The sequence below is a fragment of the Rhinatrema bivittatum genome, chromosome 2 (genome assembly GCF_901001135.1).
Source record: "Rhinatrema bivittatum chromosome 2, aRhiBiv1.1, whole genome shotgun sequence".
In the NCBI taxonomy this organism is placed as follows: domain Eukaryota; kingdom Metazoa; phylum Chordata; class Amphibia; order Gymnophiona; family Rhinatrematidae; genus Rhinatrema; species Rhinatrema bivittatum.
In genome coordinates this window covers 795,701,461-795,722,669 of record NC_042616.1, presented here as the reverse complement: position 1 = coordinate 795,722,669, position 21,209 = coordinate 795,701,461, and the positions used below count along the sequence as shown (strand labels likewise).

Sequence of the window (21,209 nt, the reverse complement as noted above, 5' to 3'; positions counted from 1 at the left end):
GCCTCTACTGGGGCTGCTCGGTGCTCAAGAGGCTTCCTTTTGAAAGCGAACCCTTTAATGGATTTTCATAAAAGAGCTGCCAACTCTTGTTTAGAGCAGGAGGTCCCAACTCTGGTTCTCAAAAGGATGCATACCTGTTGGCTTTCAGGAAAACCAATACAAATATGCATGACACTGGGTCAAACAGTATACAAATCTTATGCATATTCGTTTGGGGTATCCTGAAAATCTGGCCAGTTTGTGGCCCTCAACGACCGGAATTGGACCCCCGCCCCGGTTAGAGCCATCAACACATGCTTGAAAGTGTGCCAACCCAGAAACTCACACTTCTACCCCAATCAGCTGATGTTTGGAAACTCAAAGTTCATATTCTTTTTCTAATTCGAATCATACTAGCCTGTGGTAGAAAGGTTTGTATGGTACGCCATCGTTAACAAGATCTTACAACACAGAATAGGCTGCGAATATTCTTTATGCTAAAGCACTACTGGTAAATTGGTAAACTGTACAGCTTTAATTCCTGAGGCCAAATACTTATGCTCCTTGCTTCTGTAACACTGCCAAGTCAGTGGTTAGAAGATAACCACCTACCAGTACAGACCACATTTAAAGCTCTTGGAACTAGCCCTTACACATTTCTAGCACAGTGTGTACGCAAAACCGATAGATCAGCATTCCAAGGCAGCTGCACTGTATACAATATTCTTCCAAAGATTAGAATCTGCAGGAGAGAATGAGGACGACCTGCATTTCTACTTTAAAGTGACAGGCTATTAATAAACCGCCAGGAGACTATGGAAGATAATATGTCCAAGACTGACTGAAACCTCCTGAAGAAAGCAGAAAGATGGGTAGGCAGCTAAAAGAAGGGAGAAAGAAACCCCACGGCATGCATATTTGGGCTTGACCCAGCTCCTATTTACCTTGTTGAGTAGCAGGAGAAACCCTCCCATGCTTCCACCAGCAAAAAGCTCCCTTGGATTGAGACACCACCTTTCCAAGCCAATGGGAAGAAAGCGGAGCCCAGTGGATGGGGTAAAACAATACTAGAAAAAAAATCGAGAATGCACGGGCCAAATACAGAGCCTTAGTGCAGGAAGGGCGGGCAAAATGGAGACTAGATGGTCTCGACAGGATACTTCCACTGATCTTTCAGAGTTTCTATGAAAATCAGTACAGATTGGAACCCTGTTGGGCAGGGAAATAACTATAGCACCTGACTGTAACTCTCCTTGAGCTTGGATTAAAAAAAAATAATACAATCCACCTATGCTTCAAAATAGACTAAAAAGAGAATGCTGAGCAGCATATTAGAAACGTTTGGCCATGTTTGTAGGTGAAGATATATTTTCAGACACTTGTATTGTGTATGCAAGGCTAGTCTGCCTTGTTGTGAAGTGATGGAACAGTAGGGAATCAGTCTAAGCAGCTCATATATCAAGCCAAAATTCTTTGTTTATATTTAGTGGTTAGCCTTTTAATCTCTTAACATATGATCTTCTCCCGGCACTGTACAACACAGGAAGTGGCAAGTCTAACCTCTAGTAACCTAAAGTTCTTTTCCAAGACGGCATGCATATAGCAATCAAGCCCTCAGCACCTAATTCAGACTGATAAGAAGTGTAAAATAAGCTGGCGCTACACTAGGGAAAACATCTAAATATGCCTAATGAAGGGACTCATTTTCTATCCATCCTAGGCTCTCAACATCTCCTCTCAAATCTAATAGCACCTATCAAAAGAAAGAAAGGGGGCAAACCTGTGGTGAAGGAGGTCGAGTGATTCGAAACCGGCCGAGGACCTTTTTCCTGCCGCTTGAGGTCCACCGAGATCGGACTGAGACTATCCGGTGAGGAGGAGGGGCGTGACGTCACTTCCGCCCCCACCGTGTTTTCTGCCCATAAAACCCGGCGCATAGCGGACAGAGACGGGGCAAACCTGTGGTGAAGGAGGTCGAGTGATTCGAAACCGGCCGAGGACCTTTTTCCTGCCGCTTGAGGTCCACCGAGATCGGACTGAGACTATCCGGTGAGGAGGAGGGGCGTGACGTCACTTCCGCCCCCACCGTGTTTTCTGCCCATAAAACCCGGCGCATAGCGGACAGAGACGGGGCAAACCTGTGGTGAAGGAGGTCGAGTGATTCGAAACCGGCCGAGGACCTTTTTCCTGCCGCTTGAGGTCCACCGAGATCGGACTGAGACTATCCGGTGAGGAGGAGGGGCGTGACGTCACTTCCGCCCCCACCGTGTTTTCTGCCCATAAAACCCGGCGCATAGCGGCGCGCTGCCTAAGCCGCGCGCGCCAAAGGGGCGCGCGGCTTGGAAGTGAAATCGGCCCATGCTGGGTTTCTTTTTTGTTTTCCTGGATAATTTAAGAGCCTCCTTGGAAGCAGCTGCCCTCATTGAGAGCCCATTGGATTAACTAGAAAGTTGGTCGGTAAGCGGATCCTTATTTCTTTGTTTGAGACTGTTCCTCTTTAAAATTTATGCCGCATACGAAGAGAAAGGGGAAGGTGAGGGAGGGAACCTCGACTCCATCCTTACCTTCCCCGATACAAACAAAGATTAAGGAATTCTTCGCCGCGGTAGGGGATTCCCCTGGACAGTCGGTTGGGACTTTGGTTTTGGAGCAAAGCCTTAATCCCCTCGACGAAATATCTTTGAGTCCAGGGGCTCCTGAGACTCCCCCCCCACCAGTCCATAAATCGGCTGATTCTACATTTCCCATTCGACCTGAGATGTCATCAATGGGAGAAGTGTTCGAGGCAGAAATAGTTGATGTGGAAAATGGACTGAGTCAGGGCGAGAAAGTTTTGATCGCCTTGAAGGAGAAGAACATCGGGACATTAAGTGGGAATGGCAAATTAAAGCCAATTTCCACAGAGGGAGAAGGCCTATCAGAAAAGGGTTGGGTGGGTGATATTTCTTTAGGATCTAAGTTCAAAATACCTGAGATTAAACTGTCTGAGAAACCAGAAGTAGTAACTTTAGATGCTATATGGGGTGTTGTATCGACAATAGAAAAGACAATGATTTCCTTGACTCAAGCCTTTCAAGGCTTTCAAAAACAAAATGCTATTGTTAACCCGGTAGTATTGTCTAATTCTAATAAACTACAAAATCTGGATTCTCAAATAGTCCAGATAACTGAAGTTCAGTCCAACTTGATTCAGGGGGAATCTAGAATAGAAAAAAAGATAGAAAGTCTAGAGAATAGACTTAGATACAACAATTTAAGATTAATAAATTTCCCCAAGTGTAAATTTGTTTCTCCTAAGGAACAATTAAATAATTATTTTAGAGAATTGCTAACCCTCTCTACAACTAATATGCCTAATATATCTAAAGCATATTTTGTGCCAGATAAAATCAAGAAATTGGTGGGGGAAGATACTCTAAAAAACAATACATCAATAGTATCCCCATTAGAAGATCTTACGGGATTCCTAGAGACTTCCCAGGAAAAACAGATTGAAAGGAGGGGTATATTATTAGTCACTTTTACTTCTTCTGTTGAGAGAGATAATATATTAAAAATTTTTCTTAGAAATAGTAATAAATTATACCTGGGTGAAAAGATCTGGATGTACCCTGATGTAGTAAGGACAACGCAACTGCGTCGAAAAAAATTTTTGAATATGTGCCCAAGAGTTCGTGCCTTGGGCGCGCAGATATTGATTAAATTTCCTTGTAAATGTGTTATGTCAATAGATAAAGAACGTTACATATTCTTTGAACCAGATCAGTTAGAAAAATTTTTGGTTTCAAGAGAATTGCAACCCAATTCTGAAGCGAAATCAGTAGGTAAATAAGTAAACCCTATCACTTTCTAAATATTATAATAGAAATGTGGATTTATTGAAGTTATGTATGCTCTGTTTTCTTACAATGGTCTCTCAATATTTCATGGTAATAATAAGGGTATAGCATAAATGAATAATGTTAGAGATAATAATGATTATAATAACATATATGGTTATATATTATACAATATGTATGCTATTCCTTATGATAAGGTATGTAAATCCTTATTTATGTTTAATTTGGAAAAATTAATAAAGAATAAATAATAATAAGAAAGAAAGCCGATCAAATTCAAGCTGGTTCTGTGTTCCAACAATCTTCCATTTTCTAAAATGTCTTCAGTTCACCATTTCCAAGAAGCCAAACAAAGCCTCCAAACTAGAAGTAGCCAAAGTAAACTCAAGTCAGCACAGCAGTCTCGCATACCAAAATGCGAGTCTATTCCCTCACCATGAAAAGCTGTGCTTCAGAATCTTTGCAACTCTCCACATCTCAAGAGATGGTAGATCTTGAACAAATGTGCGAATGCACAACCGGAATGGCAAAGTGACTCCTTCTGCAGCTTCTTACAGCCTGTAATTACTGCAGTGCATTCAGACCAAAAGCACGAGGGAACAGAAAGTACACAAGTCAGCACTTGAGGGGATAACAAAAAACTAGTCTCACGAGTAAATCCACTAAAACATAAGAAAAACTACCACATTGGCTCTTCGATAAAAAGCCACACTTACTTTGCACAGTTTAAAATTACCACAATATAGCTGCATTTATTGAACTTGTTAGCCTAACTTCATGTGTAGATAAAAAGCTGGATTCCAGAAAGCCAATAAAGTGATACAAGAAAAATACTAGCACTGGTTTCTTTACAGAAGTAACAGTACCATGTATGGAGGGGGCAGACCTCCATAAAGTATACACACAGGCCAGATCTTAGATGCCACAAGCTTGACTGAAAATGTCCCAAGCCCACCCTGACTTAGTGCCCCATGTGAGAGACACCCTAAGGGCAGAGCACCCAGTTTCCTGCAGCAATTAAGATGCAAATTTGCAGAAAGATTCACACCTCTGACTATGCAAAAAAAAAAAAAAAAAGTCATTTTACTGAAAAAACCACTCACATTGTTTTTAAATAATTTAAACTTTATACAAATAAAAAAAGATGTACCAGGTACAAAAAAAAACAAAACACACACCACAACCCCAGAGAATTATCAATTTAAGACACAAGTTAAACTTGTAACTGTGAAATATTATTTTTGTTTTGAATTGAAATAGTACAACCATCCTTTGTACTTTGAGGAAGTTCTTGTCACTTTCAAAGTATATGCGCTTCTGTATGCTAAACATGCCCTTAGCATCATGTTTGTTATTTGTACGGAAAGATGTGCACACATGGTGTACACAAAAAGGAAATGAACTAGCACAAGCTTGAAACTTGTCATCCATAGTGTCAGTTATCAAGGCTTGAAGTGAGTGCCCTCTCTGCTAGCTGTGGGATACCAGCAGTTGCAGACATCCAAAAACACAGCCAGGTCTTTTTAAATGGTGAATGAATGGATTTGGGAAGGAAGAGCTCCTGCCTCAGCATCCCCATTCTCCGCAGGAGGTTTTCAAAGGGAGGGGCTGGGGCTGAAACGGAAGGCAGGCACCCTGAAGCTTTCTTCCAAAGACTGAATTAAGGAGGTGTGGAAGGTTCAGGTATGTTGATTCTGTGGCAGGTTGTCAATTATGCAGCAACAAGCTCATTATGCTGTTTCTCTTACTGGCCACACAATTGCAGGAGGCATGGGGCACTGCTTAAGAGCATCTGAAGGAAGTGCTCTTCAATACAATACCCAAGTGTAAAAAGTACATTTTGAGAGATTGAGACCAAGCTTATCCTAGCTCAAGAGAGGCTCATTCCAGTCAAGGTATGTACAAACTTATTTGAAGATACCAGGTAATTCACTAGACTGGTAGTTCTGCTGCACTGTGTCTGAACATAAGAACATAAGATATGCCATACTGGGTCAGACCAAGGGTCCCCTCAAGCCCAGCACCCTGCCTCCAACAGTGGCCAATCCAAGTCACAAATTTCTGGCAAGCACCCAAGCTATTATTGCCTACTAATTAATAGCAGTCTCCGGATCCCTCCTCCAGGAACCCATCCAAAGCTCCTCCAAATCCAGCTACACTAACCACCGTAACCACATCCCCTGGCAATGAACTCCAGAGCCCAACTATACGCTGAGCAAAAAAGAATCCTCCTCGATCTACCCCAAATGAGCCATCTGCTAACCTCATGGAGCACCCCCCCCCAGTCCCTCCACCTCAGAGAGCAAACAACTGACTCATATTAACCCATTCAAGTCCCTCCATTCCCCATAGACCTCTACCACATTCCCCGCCCCCCCCCATCAAACCAAACAACCCCAACCTCCTTAACTCCTCCCCACCATCCCAATCGCCCCGCTCTGCACCTTCTCCAGTGCAACCAATCCTTCCCTGAGAGGCAGCGACCAAAACTGCACACAGTATCCAAGGAGCGATACAGAGGCACAATGACAGCCATCGTTCTACCCACCATTCCCTTCCCAATTCCTAACCCCCCTCCCCCCCCCCAGTCCCCTGACTGCCACAGCACACTGAGCAGACGACTTCAATGCACCACGCCGCCTAGATCTTTCCCCTGGGTGGTAACTCCCAAGACAGAACCCAACACCGTGCAGTCATTCAAAGGTCGCCCTTCCCTACCTGCATCACCCTGCACCTGTTCACACCTGCCATTTGGAAGCCCAATGCTCCACTCTCACAAGGGCCTCCTGCAATCCATCTCAATCCTTGATAAACGCACTTTAAATTGTGTATTTTCTGGTTTCTTGGCTCTATTGCTTCTCTGTTGGTCTTATTCCTCAGTCTACTACCAGCACAATTTTATATAAATTTAAATACTTTGTCAAAAAAGAAAGATGTGAGCCGCATTACGAGCATATACCTGCTTTTAGAAATCCCATTCTTGATGTCTTCAGTTTATTCTAGATTTACACTTTACATATGTAAGTGCAAGAATTTTCAAACCACCACCAGACACAGCACTGCCCCTATTTACTTAGGTCCATAATAGTGGGAGGGTTAAGCAAGAAGAGGTTTCTTTGTTAAAACCTTCTACAGGCATCATTTCTTGGCTATGGATTTTGACATAATTTACAGCTGCAAAGATCCTCCTATTTTACTAGCAGTAATGTTTTAAATGTGTAAACGGCACTCTATAAAGTGGAATTTTTGGTGACTGTGCTTAAAGGATATTTGTCGTGAATATGGAGGGGGGGCAACAAGGAAAAAAGTAACTGAAAAAGCTTTTTTTTTCCCCTAGAACAAAGAACTCCTTTGACATTTTGAAGATCCTTTTTGCTATATGGCAGAATACCACTCCTATTGTAGGTAATCCATAATTATGAGTAACTAATCCCGAAGTCTCACAAAAGCAGGACATCTAACCTTTGGGAGTCAGTCTAGCAATTGGGCAAAAACAATCTGCCTAACAGATTACTCAACGCACAATTAAACTCTGGAATGTGTTGCTAGAGGATGTGGTTAGTGCAGTTAGTGTAGCTGGGTTTAAAAAAGGTTTGGAGAAGTCCATTACCTGCTATTAATCAAGTTGACTTAGAAATAGCCACTGCTATTACTAGCATCAGTAGCATGGGATCTACTTAATGTTTTGGGTACTTGCCAGGTACTTGTAGCCTGGATTGACCACTGTTGGAAACAGGATACTGGGCTTGATGGACCCTTGGTCTGACCCAGTATGGTAACTTATGTTCTTCTAATCTGTCCATGATCTCTTCCTAGTATCACAATATCTACTTGATTTCTGACTTAACTGGCTAAGTGTTTTAATATCAGCCTCCAAGTGTTGAATGATCTGTAGCTCTTTCAAAAAAAAAAAAGTGTTTATTATTGGAAAATCTTCAGGGAGCCCCTAAAATGAAGCCTTTGAAGCTTTACCTTGCAAAAGACAGAATTTGAAGGTAGAAGGAAGAGTGGGAGATGGGGGGAGAAGGCAATGAGCAGCTTTCTCCATTTCAGAAAACCAAGATCTATGGGGACAAGAGCAGTGCTAAAATAGCCCAGTCACTTTTGCAAGTAACCAGGAGGGAAGGGAATGCAGAAGTTATGTTTTAGGTTACGTCATGCCAAGTATAGTCGTGTGACTATAAAATCCAGATCAGATGTTCAACGGAAGATCCTCCAATAGTGGTTAAAATTGCAATGAAATTTAGTGTGTTTGCCCAAGTAGGATTTTATGCACACACAAAAGATCCAATTCATACAATTTATCACCTTGATTAGCACTGCTACAGGATTATCAGAACTTCTGGATTCAGGGAGGAGACTTCCCAAAGATCCCCCTGGTGATCTTTGGCATAACCGTTACTATAGGTGAAATATAAAGATTTTAAAGAAACTGGGATTATCTGGTCAATGCGCAAGAAGCACACTTCATCTTCTGCAGCTCTTCACGGACTCACTCAGTCCAGGGAATTCACTGAAAACACTTTTTACCTGGGGCAACTCAACACGCCTCTAGAAGTCCTCATAGCTCAACCTCTGTGGCTTTTCATTCTCAGGGGCCCTGCATGTCCCTCCTCTTCTCCAGCCTAGAGGCAACTCAATATTCCTCTCAAAGTCCTCCCCAGGCTGGCTAGCGAAAACCTCAAATATATATCTGAACAAGGATTGCACGAAAGAGGGCAACAGCACCTCTGTATCTGAGCATGGATTTCAATGTATAAATATAGTAAGAAACCTCAAAAAGCCTCATCTCCATTAGATAAAGAAATCCGGCTTAGAAAGTGGTATTTCTATCTGGCTTGCTATGCATTGGCCAAGCCATCAGCGATCCCCTGCAAGCATGTATCTCAAGGTCTGCTTCACCACATAGCAAATATAACAGATGACCGATCACCCCAGGCTTTGAGACAAGTGCACTGAAGTCACTGAACACAAAGCAAGAAGACCAGGGTTTCCCAAACTGTGGATCGGGACCCCAAATGGGATCATAAAGCCTTCATCTGGGGTCACAAGTGCCTAAAATGGCAGCACTCTTCAGGCACCAGCAGCAATAGTAGTGGAAGTCAGCATGAGGCATGTCAGCCAACATGTGCTCACAGGCCTTGCCGTGGCATGGTCCTTGCATAAGTTTGTCGTAACAGGAAGCCTGGAAAGAAGAGAGATCAAGGCCGCTACATAGCATGAGCTTGCACTATCCCGCAAGACCCATGAGGACTTTCATTAGCAATGCTACTGCTGAGTTGAGGATCACTGTTGGGTCTGGAACCAGCCATGAGGGAAGAGGGCTGAGTATGCATACTTTTCTCTTAAAGTTTCCCTGTCAGTCTTCCCACCAGTTATCATTCCTCTTTGGCCCAGAGCCAAGAGGAAAATCTGCTGCCGACCATGGTTAGGGGAATGTTGGAGGAGGAGCTATTTGAGATGCAGGTGGTGTCTGAGGGTTTGATAAAATGGAGAGGGGATAGTCTCTGGAGGATGAGAGAAGATCATCTGGAGGATGTAAGAGGAAGTGGGATGAGAAGGGATCACCTGGGAGAATGAGAAGGGATGGAGAAGAAGAGGTGAGGTTGGGAGGTAAGAGGAGATGGGAATGAGCAAGGAGGGAAACCGGTATGGGGACGAGGAGGCGTATGACAGATGTTCAGTTGGGTGTTATAAGAGATTGGGGTTGAGGGAGGTGTGAAAAGTGCTGTAGGGGGCGAGAGACAAGGGATGAGCTGGGGAAGTGAGGAGAGGAGGTTGAGAGAGATGGTCCACTCTAGGGGAGGAAGAGTTAAGAAAAAGGTCCTCCGGAAGGGGTGGAGGTTGAGAGAGGTGATCAACTGGAGTATGGGGAAGGAAAGGCGTGACTGTTGCAGGGGTCTGCACTCCTGCTAATTTGTTATGGCCATCCTTTCAGGTCATGTGAATTTTTAAGTGCTGAAATGGGATCACATAAGGCAGTTTAGGAAGCTCTGATCTAGACATGTTACCTGTGCACGTAACCACCTTAAAAACTCCAGAATGAAGCTCTATGACACAATGCAAGGACGCTAGCCATGTGTTTGAGAGATTGAGGTTCCCGCCAGCCAAGATATGCACAAAATTGCCCATTTGGAAACATTACCAAACACCACACCACCAACTTCCCCACCTCTCTAGAAGCAAGTCACCTTTCTCAGTACATTTTCCATTTTACTAAGTCACCTCCACAGATTTTGTTATGTATCAACTTCAAAACCTTTTCCTTTACTAGCATTCAAGTCTCCCGAAATGTCCACTCTCTGGCGAGCCAGCAGTAACCAGCGGAAGGAGCAGCAGCAGATAGGGAGGGAAGAAAATGTCTCCTGCAAGGATGAGACAGGTTACAGAAAGGCCACATCTTATTTACCAAAGCCTTAAATGATCAATCAAAAAAAAAAAAACAGGTTGGCAATTTCCACAAAACAAGACAAAAGGAGCATTCTTTACCACCACAGATTACACTGACAAGAAATGTTTACAAGCGTGAGGGTACACACTCATCTGAAAGAGTGGGCTCCATATAGCAACTAGTCTCAGCAGATCACGAACATCTCAAGCAGTAAAGAGGTCCTAGAATTCCAGGGACGCCAGAACCATTTCACTTGTATAAATATTAAAATGTTTAACCATAAATAGGATCTACTTTAGCACAGCCTGTGCTGCAGAGAGCAGTGTGACAGGAAAAAAAAAAAGTGTGAACTCCCACGTGCAGGACACTTGCTAACAGTCTCAGGGCTGGAATATGTGATGTGTTTTACTCCAAAAAGCCAAGTTTGAAAGCTCAGATGTCACTCGGGACCCGCAATAGCCCTGCACCATGTGCATCACTGTACATAGCATCTTTAAGCAGAATCAACCCTATTTGTGATGGGTAAACACACACACTGTTAGCCCTTATTCTGGAAAAAATAAATAAAACCCTCTTAAGTATCCACAGGCACTCAAGTCTCAAATGGACATACTTTGAAACTGATCAGATTTTCATCTTCCATCAAGGAAGGAAAAATGTGTCTGGGTTTTAGATTTGACTTTCCAAAATGTGAACTCACGTTTAAATTACAAAATTCAGGAACAACTGGTAGATGCCTGCTCTAGAGGGCTCCCAATCTAAGTTTGCACCTGAACCAACGGCGGGTGAAATGGACTTGCCCGAGGTGACAAGGAGTGGAGAAAGCGGCAGGCTTGGAATTCTGCCTTCCCTGGATCTTAGCCCTCTCCTCGCCAGCTTGTGGTGGGGAGAGAAACCCCACCTGATTTTTGCTTGCCTGCTTAAAACCAGCCATAGTATTGACCTGAGCACATTTCCTACCACAGCTCTGCACATGCCAGTCTGGCTTCATGCTGGCAAGCTCCCTTTCAGACATTACGATATGCAGCACGCCAAAGGAGCAGAGATCATGTCCGCTTACATCCACAGAAGGAGAATGTAAACAAAGGGTGCTATTCATTTTCATAGGAAAATGACTTTTATAAAATGCCTGCGCACTGCATAAAGCAGATTTTCTACCAAAGTGTGATTTTTCATCTATTCATGCACACACATACCTGGTTTCAATTCTGCAAACTACAGCACATGCCACCCAACGTAAAAGTGCCTTTCAGAAGGAAAAGGTAAAAGCTCTAACCACTATTGCTTCCTGCCGAGCAAAAACTGCCCAGAGCGTGTTATAAAAAGCTGCTCTGTACAAAACACAAGAGACTTAATCCAAAACAGGAGAGGTCCCAATGGAGTCCCTCTAAACCTAGCCCAAGTCCAGAGGAGCCACAACTCGTTACTGGCCTCCATCCACAAGTTCGTTAACCATAAACCCAATGTGACGGGCAGCTCAGCTGGCGGTTTCAATAGAGTTCGAAGAAGAAAACGTATTAAAAAAAAAAATCCCTTGCCCAATCTCTTCTCTAGGGCCTAGAAAAGGCCATGGAAGTTCTGGGCTCAATATTTCTGCAGCAGTTTTCCAGAGCGCTTATGAAATAGTCAAATAAGATAGCTCGGAGCGGGTATGCATCTTGGAACTGTCTTATAAGCCCCTCAGACGCAATGTTTTAAAACAGCCTCCATGCTAAACAGCACAATATATTGCACTCCTTCCCAGCAAAGTCAACCTAATTTGCTTTTAGGCACAAATAGATATATACATACACAGACATCCCTATATGTGCATACAGATAAATATACATTGCTCCCCCACCACTGAACTACTAGAGACCAGCAAACCTAGACTAGTCCAATGGCAGGCAGCAGCACTGGAGCAGCAAGGAAGAGAAATGAATTAGTCGAGATGGAGACCCGGAGATCCCAGGTGGGCTGTGGAATCCCCGGTCCAGCATCTCAGCTGTCTAGAAACAGAAGCAGAGTACAGTGCCAAGGATCATATGAAAGTAGAGGGCTTATCAGTTTGGACAGTAGATCTGAAGTAATAAAAAAACAGTCTGAACTAATATACATACTTAATAAAAAACAAAAAAAAAGCCAACCCCCACCATTGATGTCATGTATTTTATGAAATATTTGTTCATTTCCAACTCACACCGACATCAGCAAACACATTTGTAATTGTCTCTATGCTGGTTTCCCAGGACTCTACATTACCCAAGCTCAAAATGGGCTCCATTCACATGGAAATTCCAGATTGCTGTTTATTACCTAGAGAACAGGTCCTGCTCTTATTCTAAAAACTTTAGATCATCTTTCAGATGGGAATCTGCCTCTTCATGATTGTCCCTTTCCTTCCTACTGCAGTTTGAGTTACTAAAGACTGGAGGAAACAACTTGATTACTCAACTTTTCTTTATATACACACATATATATATATATACACACACACACACACACACTCATGAGCATTATGTAAATTGTTTACTGCACCTGTTTGCCTACCTTGTAGACAAAATACCAGTAAACAGGCAAATGAGGCACAAAATAAATCATCATTTATACCATATGCTGGCAAGTTTGCAGCTCCTCGATCAGCTCACAACCCATGTAATGTAAATCTGCAGCAGAGAGGCAGTCTCATGCTGGATTATTTCTGCCACCACTGCAAACTGAGCTCTTAATTATTCCCAAAGGCTGGTGCTACAACACGGTCCTATTCCACAAGGGCTCCATTCACCCTGGTATTTTCAACCACGAGGGAAAAAAAAGAAAACCAAGTCACAAAGCTAGATAAGCAGGTCTCAAGAGGCAATCAGGACAGCTTGAAAAAAAAAAAAAAAAAAAAAAGATTTTTGGAGTGTGAGAAGACAATTCACTAACACACATGGTAAATCCTGGCCACCAAGCTTCCGCCCAGAGCAGATGCACTCATGCTACATGTGAAGCACTCGCACCACTCCAGAATATCCTGCTGGTCATGGGAGAAAGATCCTTGTTCTTACCTCAGTCGCCAGCCTCGCTCCACCCAAACATCCTCATGTTAAGGGACATATTTTACCACCTCATCATTACAAATTTTTCTTTCAGGTGTCTACAGCAGAAAAAAAATTTTTACATTATTCATTCTTAATCTTCTGCCTCTCACACAGTACCATCTATTTGTTCTCTGCTTCGATTATGTGCAGTGTCTTTCAGATACCATTAGATTTTCATGATTTCTCCTAAGCAGCAAGTTAACCATAACTTTTGGGGGATTTCCTCACTTTTACCTGTTCCTACACCTCCATTTTATTCTATGTTAATACAGGAGGTACTCTTTCAAATAATGGTTTTATGTATTTATCTACTCAAAAAGCATTCTTCCCACACAAGAGGGTCCTGCTCAGGACAGGATTTAACAGCATCTAATTAGTGTAAACAATAATAATTGAACAGGGCATCGCTGTCATGGAAACGATATTGCTATCAGATCCAATATCCCCTGTATTTCTAAAAACTGCAGTCTTCTCACAAGGAGTCTGTCATGGAATTCCCTAATGAACTCAACAAATTATGACCACAACTAGTCTAGAAAAATCAAGCCATGGGCTAAAAGGCCAAACTGGCCAAGAAGAAATCCAACACAGGTGGTGCTCTTCATGTGCACAGTCAGACCCTACCACTCCCCTCATTCTGTTCTCTCCTGCCCTCCATACAGCTATCAGCATTTAAATTGAGCAGAATGGGGGGGGGGGGTAGCAGTGCAGGTATGTGAGCAATGGATGTTCCTCCAACCTCCGCCCCCCCTCCATGCACAGGGATTGTCGGCACACATCAGTCCACCACATCCCCATACTAAGTTCCTATACCGGGGGGGGGGGGGGGGACGGGGGACGAGGAGAGAGAGAAGGTAAAACAGGAAAGAGGCAATGCTAGGAGAAGGCAAGAGAGAAGTTTAAGGATTTGAGGAAAATTGGAAGGGAGCAAGCGAAATAAGGAGGAGTGGAAGAGAGACAAGGGCTGGGAGAAAGGCAGAAATTAAAGGATGTGCAAGAGGCAGATGACTGGGGAACATACAGGAGAAAAATTGCTAAGACAGAAAAAACATGATGAAATGAAGAACAGTAGTTATGAGAAAAAAAAAAAACTGAACATGAAATCAGGGATTATACTGAGAAAGTAATCAGGTGCAAAAGCCAAAGTGGAAACCAAACGGATGGTTTTGGGCGTTTTGAAAGTGCTACATGTATTATTGGAAAAACTGTACTCTTCAACTGTATTTAAATTATGGGCCCGGGGCTCAGCAGGTGTAGAATGCGAGCGAGCCCACCTCCCGCTTTCGCGCATCTTTATGCAGAAGCCAGGCCGCAGGTCCCCCGACACAGCAGGTGGAAGAAAAACCGCGGGTAAAGTCAGTCAGCCATGCTAGGCTACACTTTCCCCAGGCTGAGGAGGGACGGCCTGTCCGCTCTCCGAGCTGAAGCTGCGCCGCCAAACCAGTCCAACTGGCTGTAACCCGAAACCCCGGCGCACAGTTCATAAATCACACGGAGGCACCGCTCCCTTCGCTTTTATTACCCGCAGCGGAGGAACCCGGCCAGTGGCCTGGGAATGCCGCGCGGTGTCGGCCCGCACGCGAAGCTCCGTCCCGGGGGGGAGCGCGGCCTGGCGCGCGCACACACAGACAGGAACATGGCAAAGGAGGGGGGAGGGGGGGTATCGGTGACTACGGCCAGGGAGTCGCTCATCCTCGCAAAACGCTGCAAGCGCTGCACTCTTAAGCACGGCCGAGGGAGCTCGGGCCTCCAGTGCTCAAGGCCAGGACAAGCTGCAGCGGAATTAAAAAAAAAAAAAAAATCCGCACTAGTTACAGGGACAAGTAGTCCTGCACTACTGCCTCATATGGAGTTTAACGAAGTCTACAGCAGTGCAATGACCAGCACTTTATTCGGTTTAATATCAGAAAATAAAAATGCATGCTAGTTAAAAGGGCAATAACACTTCCCGTCACATGTTCAAACTATTAATTAGCAGGCGTGTTCGAGTCGTCAGAGGCCGGATCCAAGTCCAACTTCTCCCATCAGTTGCTGTAACCTTGGGCAAGGTCACTAGTTCCAAATGCTGCAGGTACCCAGGCAAACGAAGATCGTTGAGCTAGGGAGTCCAGGGTAGGGATATAACTATATCTACAAAAAGGTTAGTGATTGCACATGCATCTATACTTATTTTAAATAAGCAAACCGATCACTGGTTTACTGCTGTCTGCAGCTATTTTAAAAAAGTAAATATATAGCTCACATTATAAAATCACCCAAGCACTAGCTTGCCTAATATCAGCCATAGCCTTATACAAATCTCTACCCTACCATTCCATGGGGCAGCAGTAAGAGGCTTAAATGGACATGTAGAAAGATTATATTCAAAGCAGAACACAAATTCAGTTTACTTGCTTTGTATGAGCCAGAAATGGTACAGGAAAAACAGTTCTCATTAGCTTCACACCTATGTCCTGAACCTACTGTACCTTCCAATCATAACAAAAAAAACCACCAAGTATTCAGCAGGCACAGTTGTGCAATATACAGAGTCCTGATAGTATGTAGAGTTTTAATTCTTTAGAGCCGTTGAGCTCTCATTTTCTCACATTCCCCCTCCTGTGATTACAGGGCGACAGAATGTCAGAGGCAACCTTCCTCCCCAGATGGCAGCAGGGTGCGCACTCGCAAACCTTTGACCACGATTGCTACTCAAGGACAGGTAGGCAGAGTACGGTGAGCACTCAGCTTTATACACTTGTCCACCTGCATAGCTCCAGCTAGGGAAAAAGACTGGGCAGGAACGAGCTGTGAACCACTAAACTAAACCTACTATTCCAGCCCATAGGAATGAAGGCTGTATGTACTGCTTAACAAGTGCTGAAAGGGAAGAGCATGCCATCTTACTTCAACCTGATCAGCAGGGAAATGGAGGCAGAGGGTAACACATCCTCACTAATGTTCCTGAGACTGCAGCAGTGTAGAAAAAGAAATCGGGCAGTGCTGTGCTTGTCTCATTCAGGCCGATAGAGTAAGGGCGCGTAAGAAAAAAAGTGCGGCAGTGCCGGGCGCCTGCTCGTTTGCCGCACGCATAGGTTGGTTCACATATCGCGCGATTCAGTATTCAAATGAGACTGAAATTCAAGCCGCATCCAGAGCACGTCTGTGAAGCGATAGGCATGTGCAATCCATTTTACTGTATAGAGCGGTTCACGGTGCCTATGCAGTATCCTGGGTGGCACCATTCCCCCCACATGCACAGGCCAGACTCTCGCAGACCACCTCTAGTTCTCCCTCCAGAACAAAAAAAAAAAAAAGGGAGCAGCTTTGAAATGACTTCAGAAACTTAACACACTGACCTTCCCTGCTCTGAGGGGCAATAAGCCAGTTTCATCTTTCAAAGAGGTTGAGTTAGTATAAACCACTAAAGGGAAAGGAGAAGTATACTTTATAAATTACAAAAGCATAGACTAAGGGCAAGTTTCCAACCTCATTTAACCCTGAAATAACCATTGAGCTCATGACAATATTTTCCTATTATATACACACACACACACTTCCAGAGTCTGGCCCCTTACAACTGCCTGACTTTTGTTCCATAAAAATGCTGTCTCTGGCACAACTTGTAGAAGGGGACAGACTCCAGCTAGAGTCTTTTTTCTTTTGGTAGAAAGGGTGGTGGATGTATTGAACAGCTTCCCTAGTAGTCAAACAGGCATGAACAGAACAGCATAGGCTTGGTGATGGGAAAAGCAAGCATTAAAGCAGCGATTAAGGGGGGGCAATTGGAAGAGGATAGAGGGAGCCTGTGTGTGGCTAGTGGTCTTCACCTGCACTCAGCATGCAGAGCTGCCATTTATTCTTGCATTTGCTGATGCCCCGCTTCACCTAAATGAGCCACTCTCAAGTGAGCAACAACTCGACCAGACAAGAAGCATCTGAGCTGAGCACTTGGGAACAAGCACACGTGCAACAAGTTTGTCTTGGAATGCTGGCAGAGGCCAGGGAGCTTGGCCCTACCTCAGATTGTATCTCCCCAACCCTCCCTTTCCCAAGCACTGCAGATTTTCCACCTATCCACTCAAAACAAAAAAATTAGAAATTTCAAAATATTAATGTTGGACAGTCAAGGCGGTTTAAAGAAATAAAAAAAAAAAAATCTAATGGAGCAAAGTCTGCTCTTTGCCTAGAAAAAGATCCTAATATTTCACTCCCAGCCCATTTGCCAAAGCTGAATGTTTACAGTAACATTCCACCTCAGGCTCTTTTCCAAGGGGGTCGGGAAAACTGGTCCCCACTGCCTTTACGCTTACAAACTAGAGTTCAGTCTTAAACTATGAAAAAAGATGCATAAAAAAAAAAGGAGGGGGGAGGGCAAATGTTTCTAACACTTAGCAGATAACCTAATCCCTAAGAAGGGCTAATAGCCAAACCCTCCCTCTATCCGGCTTTCCCTTCCATCATTCTGCCACTGCCTAATCATGAAAAGCAGAATAGAAATCCAAAATTAAACACTCAAATGATAACAGATCTCTCATGACCACTGGATGGAAGCAGGAAGCCTTATTCTTAAAAATTTTCCCTGCATTATCTATTAAAAGAATACCAGCATCCTAGATTACAGCAATAGGTTCAGGCTGAGGATCATCTAATTACATTTTTGGAAGATTTTTCTATCTCTCTGTTAAGAGTCCTGCATGTTGGAAATAATGGAAACCCCACAATGCTTCTCTTTAAAAAAAAAAAAAAAAAAAAAAAAAAAGCCACACAAGGGAAAGATGTTTGAGCATAGAAACATGATCTAGAGATTCTTGTAGGTTGTTTTAACATTTCAACTGCTGTCAGGATCAGGAGGATTAGAAAAGAAATAAAGTAACTGGCACCAATAATGCAGTTATCAGCATGCCTGCCAACCCTCCAGAGCTGGCAGAGACACTTCTGTTAGGGTTCATGTTATTTATTTTATATTCCACTTTTCAGCACTTTAGATCAGATTACATTCAAGTACTGTAGTTATTTCACTGTCGGCACAGAGCTCACAATCTAACGGGCCGATACAGTAAAGTCCGCGGGAGAGCGGACAAACGCCCGCTCTTCCGGCGCGTGCGATTCTCTATTTAAATTAGGTGACGCGGTAAAAACGGGGAAAAGGAGGCGCTAGGGACACTAGCGCGTCCCTAGCGCCTCCTTTTTGACAGGAGTGGTGGCTGTCAGCGGGTTTGACAGCCGACGCTCAATTTTGCCGGTGTCTGTTCGAGCCCACTGACAGCCATGGGCTCGGAAACCGGATACTGGCAAAATTGAGCGTCTGGTTTTCAGCCCGACAGCCATGGGCTGAATTCAAATTTTTTTTTTTTCTCACTTTTTTTTTTACTTTTCGGGACCTCCGACTTAATATCGCTATGATATTAAGTCGGAGGGTGCACAGAAAAGCAGTTTTTACTGCTTTCCTGTGTACTTTCCCGGCTCCGGAAGAAATTAGCACCGACCTTTGGGTCGGCGCTAATTTCTGAAAGTAAAATGTGCGGCTTGGCTGCACATTTTACTTTCTGTATCCCGCGCGCATACCTAATAGGGCCATCAACATGCATTTGCATGTTGAGGGGGCTATTAGGTGCCGCAGGGGTTGGACGTGCGTTTTCCGCCCCTTACCGAATAAGGGGTAAGGGAAACGCGCGTCCAAGAGCAGGCTAACCGTACGCTCAAGCGCACTGTACTGTATCGGCCTGTAAGTTTGTACCTGAGGCAACAGAGACTAAAGTGACTTACCCAAGGTCACAAGGAAGAGCAGGGTGATTTGAATCCCAGTCACACTGGTGCAAAGCTTTATTCCTCTACTCCATGTTCTACCTCCCACCCAGCATCTCTTATCTCTATCTCTTGCCTCAGCAAAACCCTTCAAGGCTGCTGCCTTCAGGATTCAGTATTTAAGAAGCCAAGCTCTTGGCTCAAGTTGGGACAGATTCACTCAGGGGATGCAGGATTCTCATAGTCTACAGCTCTTGAGGAGACTAAAGAGGACAGATTCTGGCATAATGTTAGGAAGTATTTCTTCACAAAAAGGAAGGTGGATGCATGGTCCAGTCTCCCAAGGGAAGTGAAAGCAAAAACCACAACAGAATTCGAGGGAGCCTGAGATAAGCAGAGAGGAAGCTACTGGGCTTCAGTGAGAAAAACTAGAGATCAATGGGGCTAAGTGTAGTATCCCAAAAAAAAAAAAAAAAAAAGAGCCTAGCACCTTGAGGCCAGTGCAGTAAAGTGGAATGAATTTTAGTCTACTTCATCTATAAAAATGATCAACTTAATTGTGCTTAGGTACACAATTTTCCCTCTTTACACAGGAAGCAAACTTTTAGAAGTTGGGTAGCTTTACATGTAGTAAATTTAGGTACAAAAGGTTTACACCAAACTGAGGTTAAATAAGATGCTGGGATATAAACTCACTCAAAAGCAACCCATTAAATATTTGTAAGCATGCACAGGGCCAAGTTTCAGAAAGATTTTTTGTTTTTGTGAAGATGGTTGGAGAAAACATCTGCACCTAAGTTTGTGCCAGGCTTAATGGCAGACTAGTCCCAGTAGAAAATGTGGGAAGTGGGATGGGGCGAAATCCACAACTTCCAGGTGCTTTAGGACATGGTTAGAGCACAGGATCCTGAACTCGTGAGCACTGTTACTACCTGCACAAATCTATTACATTAGAGATATTCTTTATTTAAAAATTGTTCAAGTGAATTTCATGCTCACGCAAGGTATTTACAGCACATCACTATGGGCAGTAACCACATAAACCCCCTCCACACCGCCCTGCCAATATGGCTGAAGCCTGCACTACAGAACTACAGTACCTTCAGTCTTCACAACCTTGAACATTTCACATAGGCTGCAGTCTAAAAACAAAACCAACCTCAATGCAACATGCATTAGAAGAGTGTTTCACGGATCTACACACCATACTCTATATTTGCACTGCGCAAGACCAATTTTTGAAAAATTCCAAAAGTAATTAAGAATTTTTAAAAAAAGTGTTTAAAAAAGTCTCAACTTGCTGGAAGCCCCTCATGTAGCAGTTACAGCCACGTATTTAGGAGAAGTGTCTTCCAACTTTACACAGAATGGTGCATTTCTTGCCCATTCTTCTTGGGGGACAAGCTCTACCTCTTTCAAGTTGGTTAGAAAGCAGCTGTGGCCTGCAGTCTTCAAAGCTTGCCACAGATTCTGTCGGCTCGGGTCTGGACTTTGACTGGATCACACCAGGACATTTTCTTCTGAGCCTCGCCATTGTCCTAAATAATAAATCTTCTCCCTAGTCACAGGTCTGCAACAGGTTTTTCGGCCCAGCTCTACAAGTTCTTTACACTACCATCCAACTTGTCCTTGATCAAGCCTTCCTGTCCGTGCTGTTATGGAGCATCCATGCAACAATGCTGCCACCACCATGCTTTAGAGCAGGGATGGAGTTAGCAGGGCAACATGGGTGGTGTAAAACAGAGGACATGTCTTAGCATTGAGACCAAGAAGTATCCCCGATATTTAAAAAGAGATCCAGGGGTGATCTAGGAAACTATAGACCAGTGAGCCTGACTTCAGTGCAAGGAAAAATCATGGAAACTATTAAAGAATAAAAATCACAAAATGTTTAGACAGTTTAATGGGACACAGCCACTATGGATTTACCCAAAGGAAGTCTTGCCTCACAAATCTCCTACATTATTTTTGAAGGGGTGAATGGTAGATGTGGTGTAGTTGGATTTTCAGAAGGCATTCGACAAAGTCCCACAGGCAAGGCTTCTAACAAAAACAAAACAAAAAAAAAAGGTAGGGGATAGGAGGTGATATCCTTTTGGGACTTGCAAGCTGGTTAAAAGACAGAAGATACCAACTGAACTTACTTTCAACTTAAGCAATTAAGACCTCCGCCAGGGTAATCAACAACCTTTGACAACTCCATAATGTTAT

At 43.7% G+C, this 21,209-nt stretch overlaps 1 protein-coding gene across 2 annotated transcripts in view; it reads right to left on the bottom strand.

The window, feature by feature from the left end:
* Positions 1-21,209, bottom strand: part of SLC45A4 (solute carrier family 45 member 4) — a 213,796-nt gene that overhangs the window by 165,406 nt on the left and 27,181 nt on the right. Inside the window, exon 1 of one of the 2 annotated variants that reach the window (XM_029592118.1) lies at positions 14,794-14,813. The exons of the other annotated variant lie outside the window; for it this stretch is intronic. The gene's annotated coding sequence lies outside the window, so the exon portion shown is untranslated. Of the gene's footprint in view, positions 1-14,793; positions 14,814-21,209 lie in introns of those variants that run through there. 2 annotated transcript variants of the gene reach the window in all.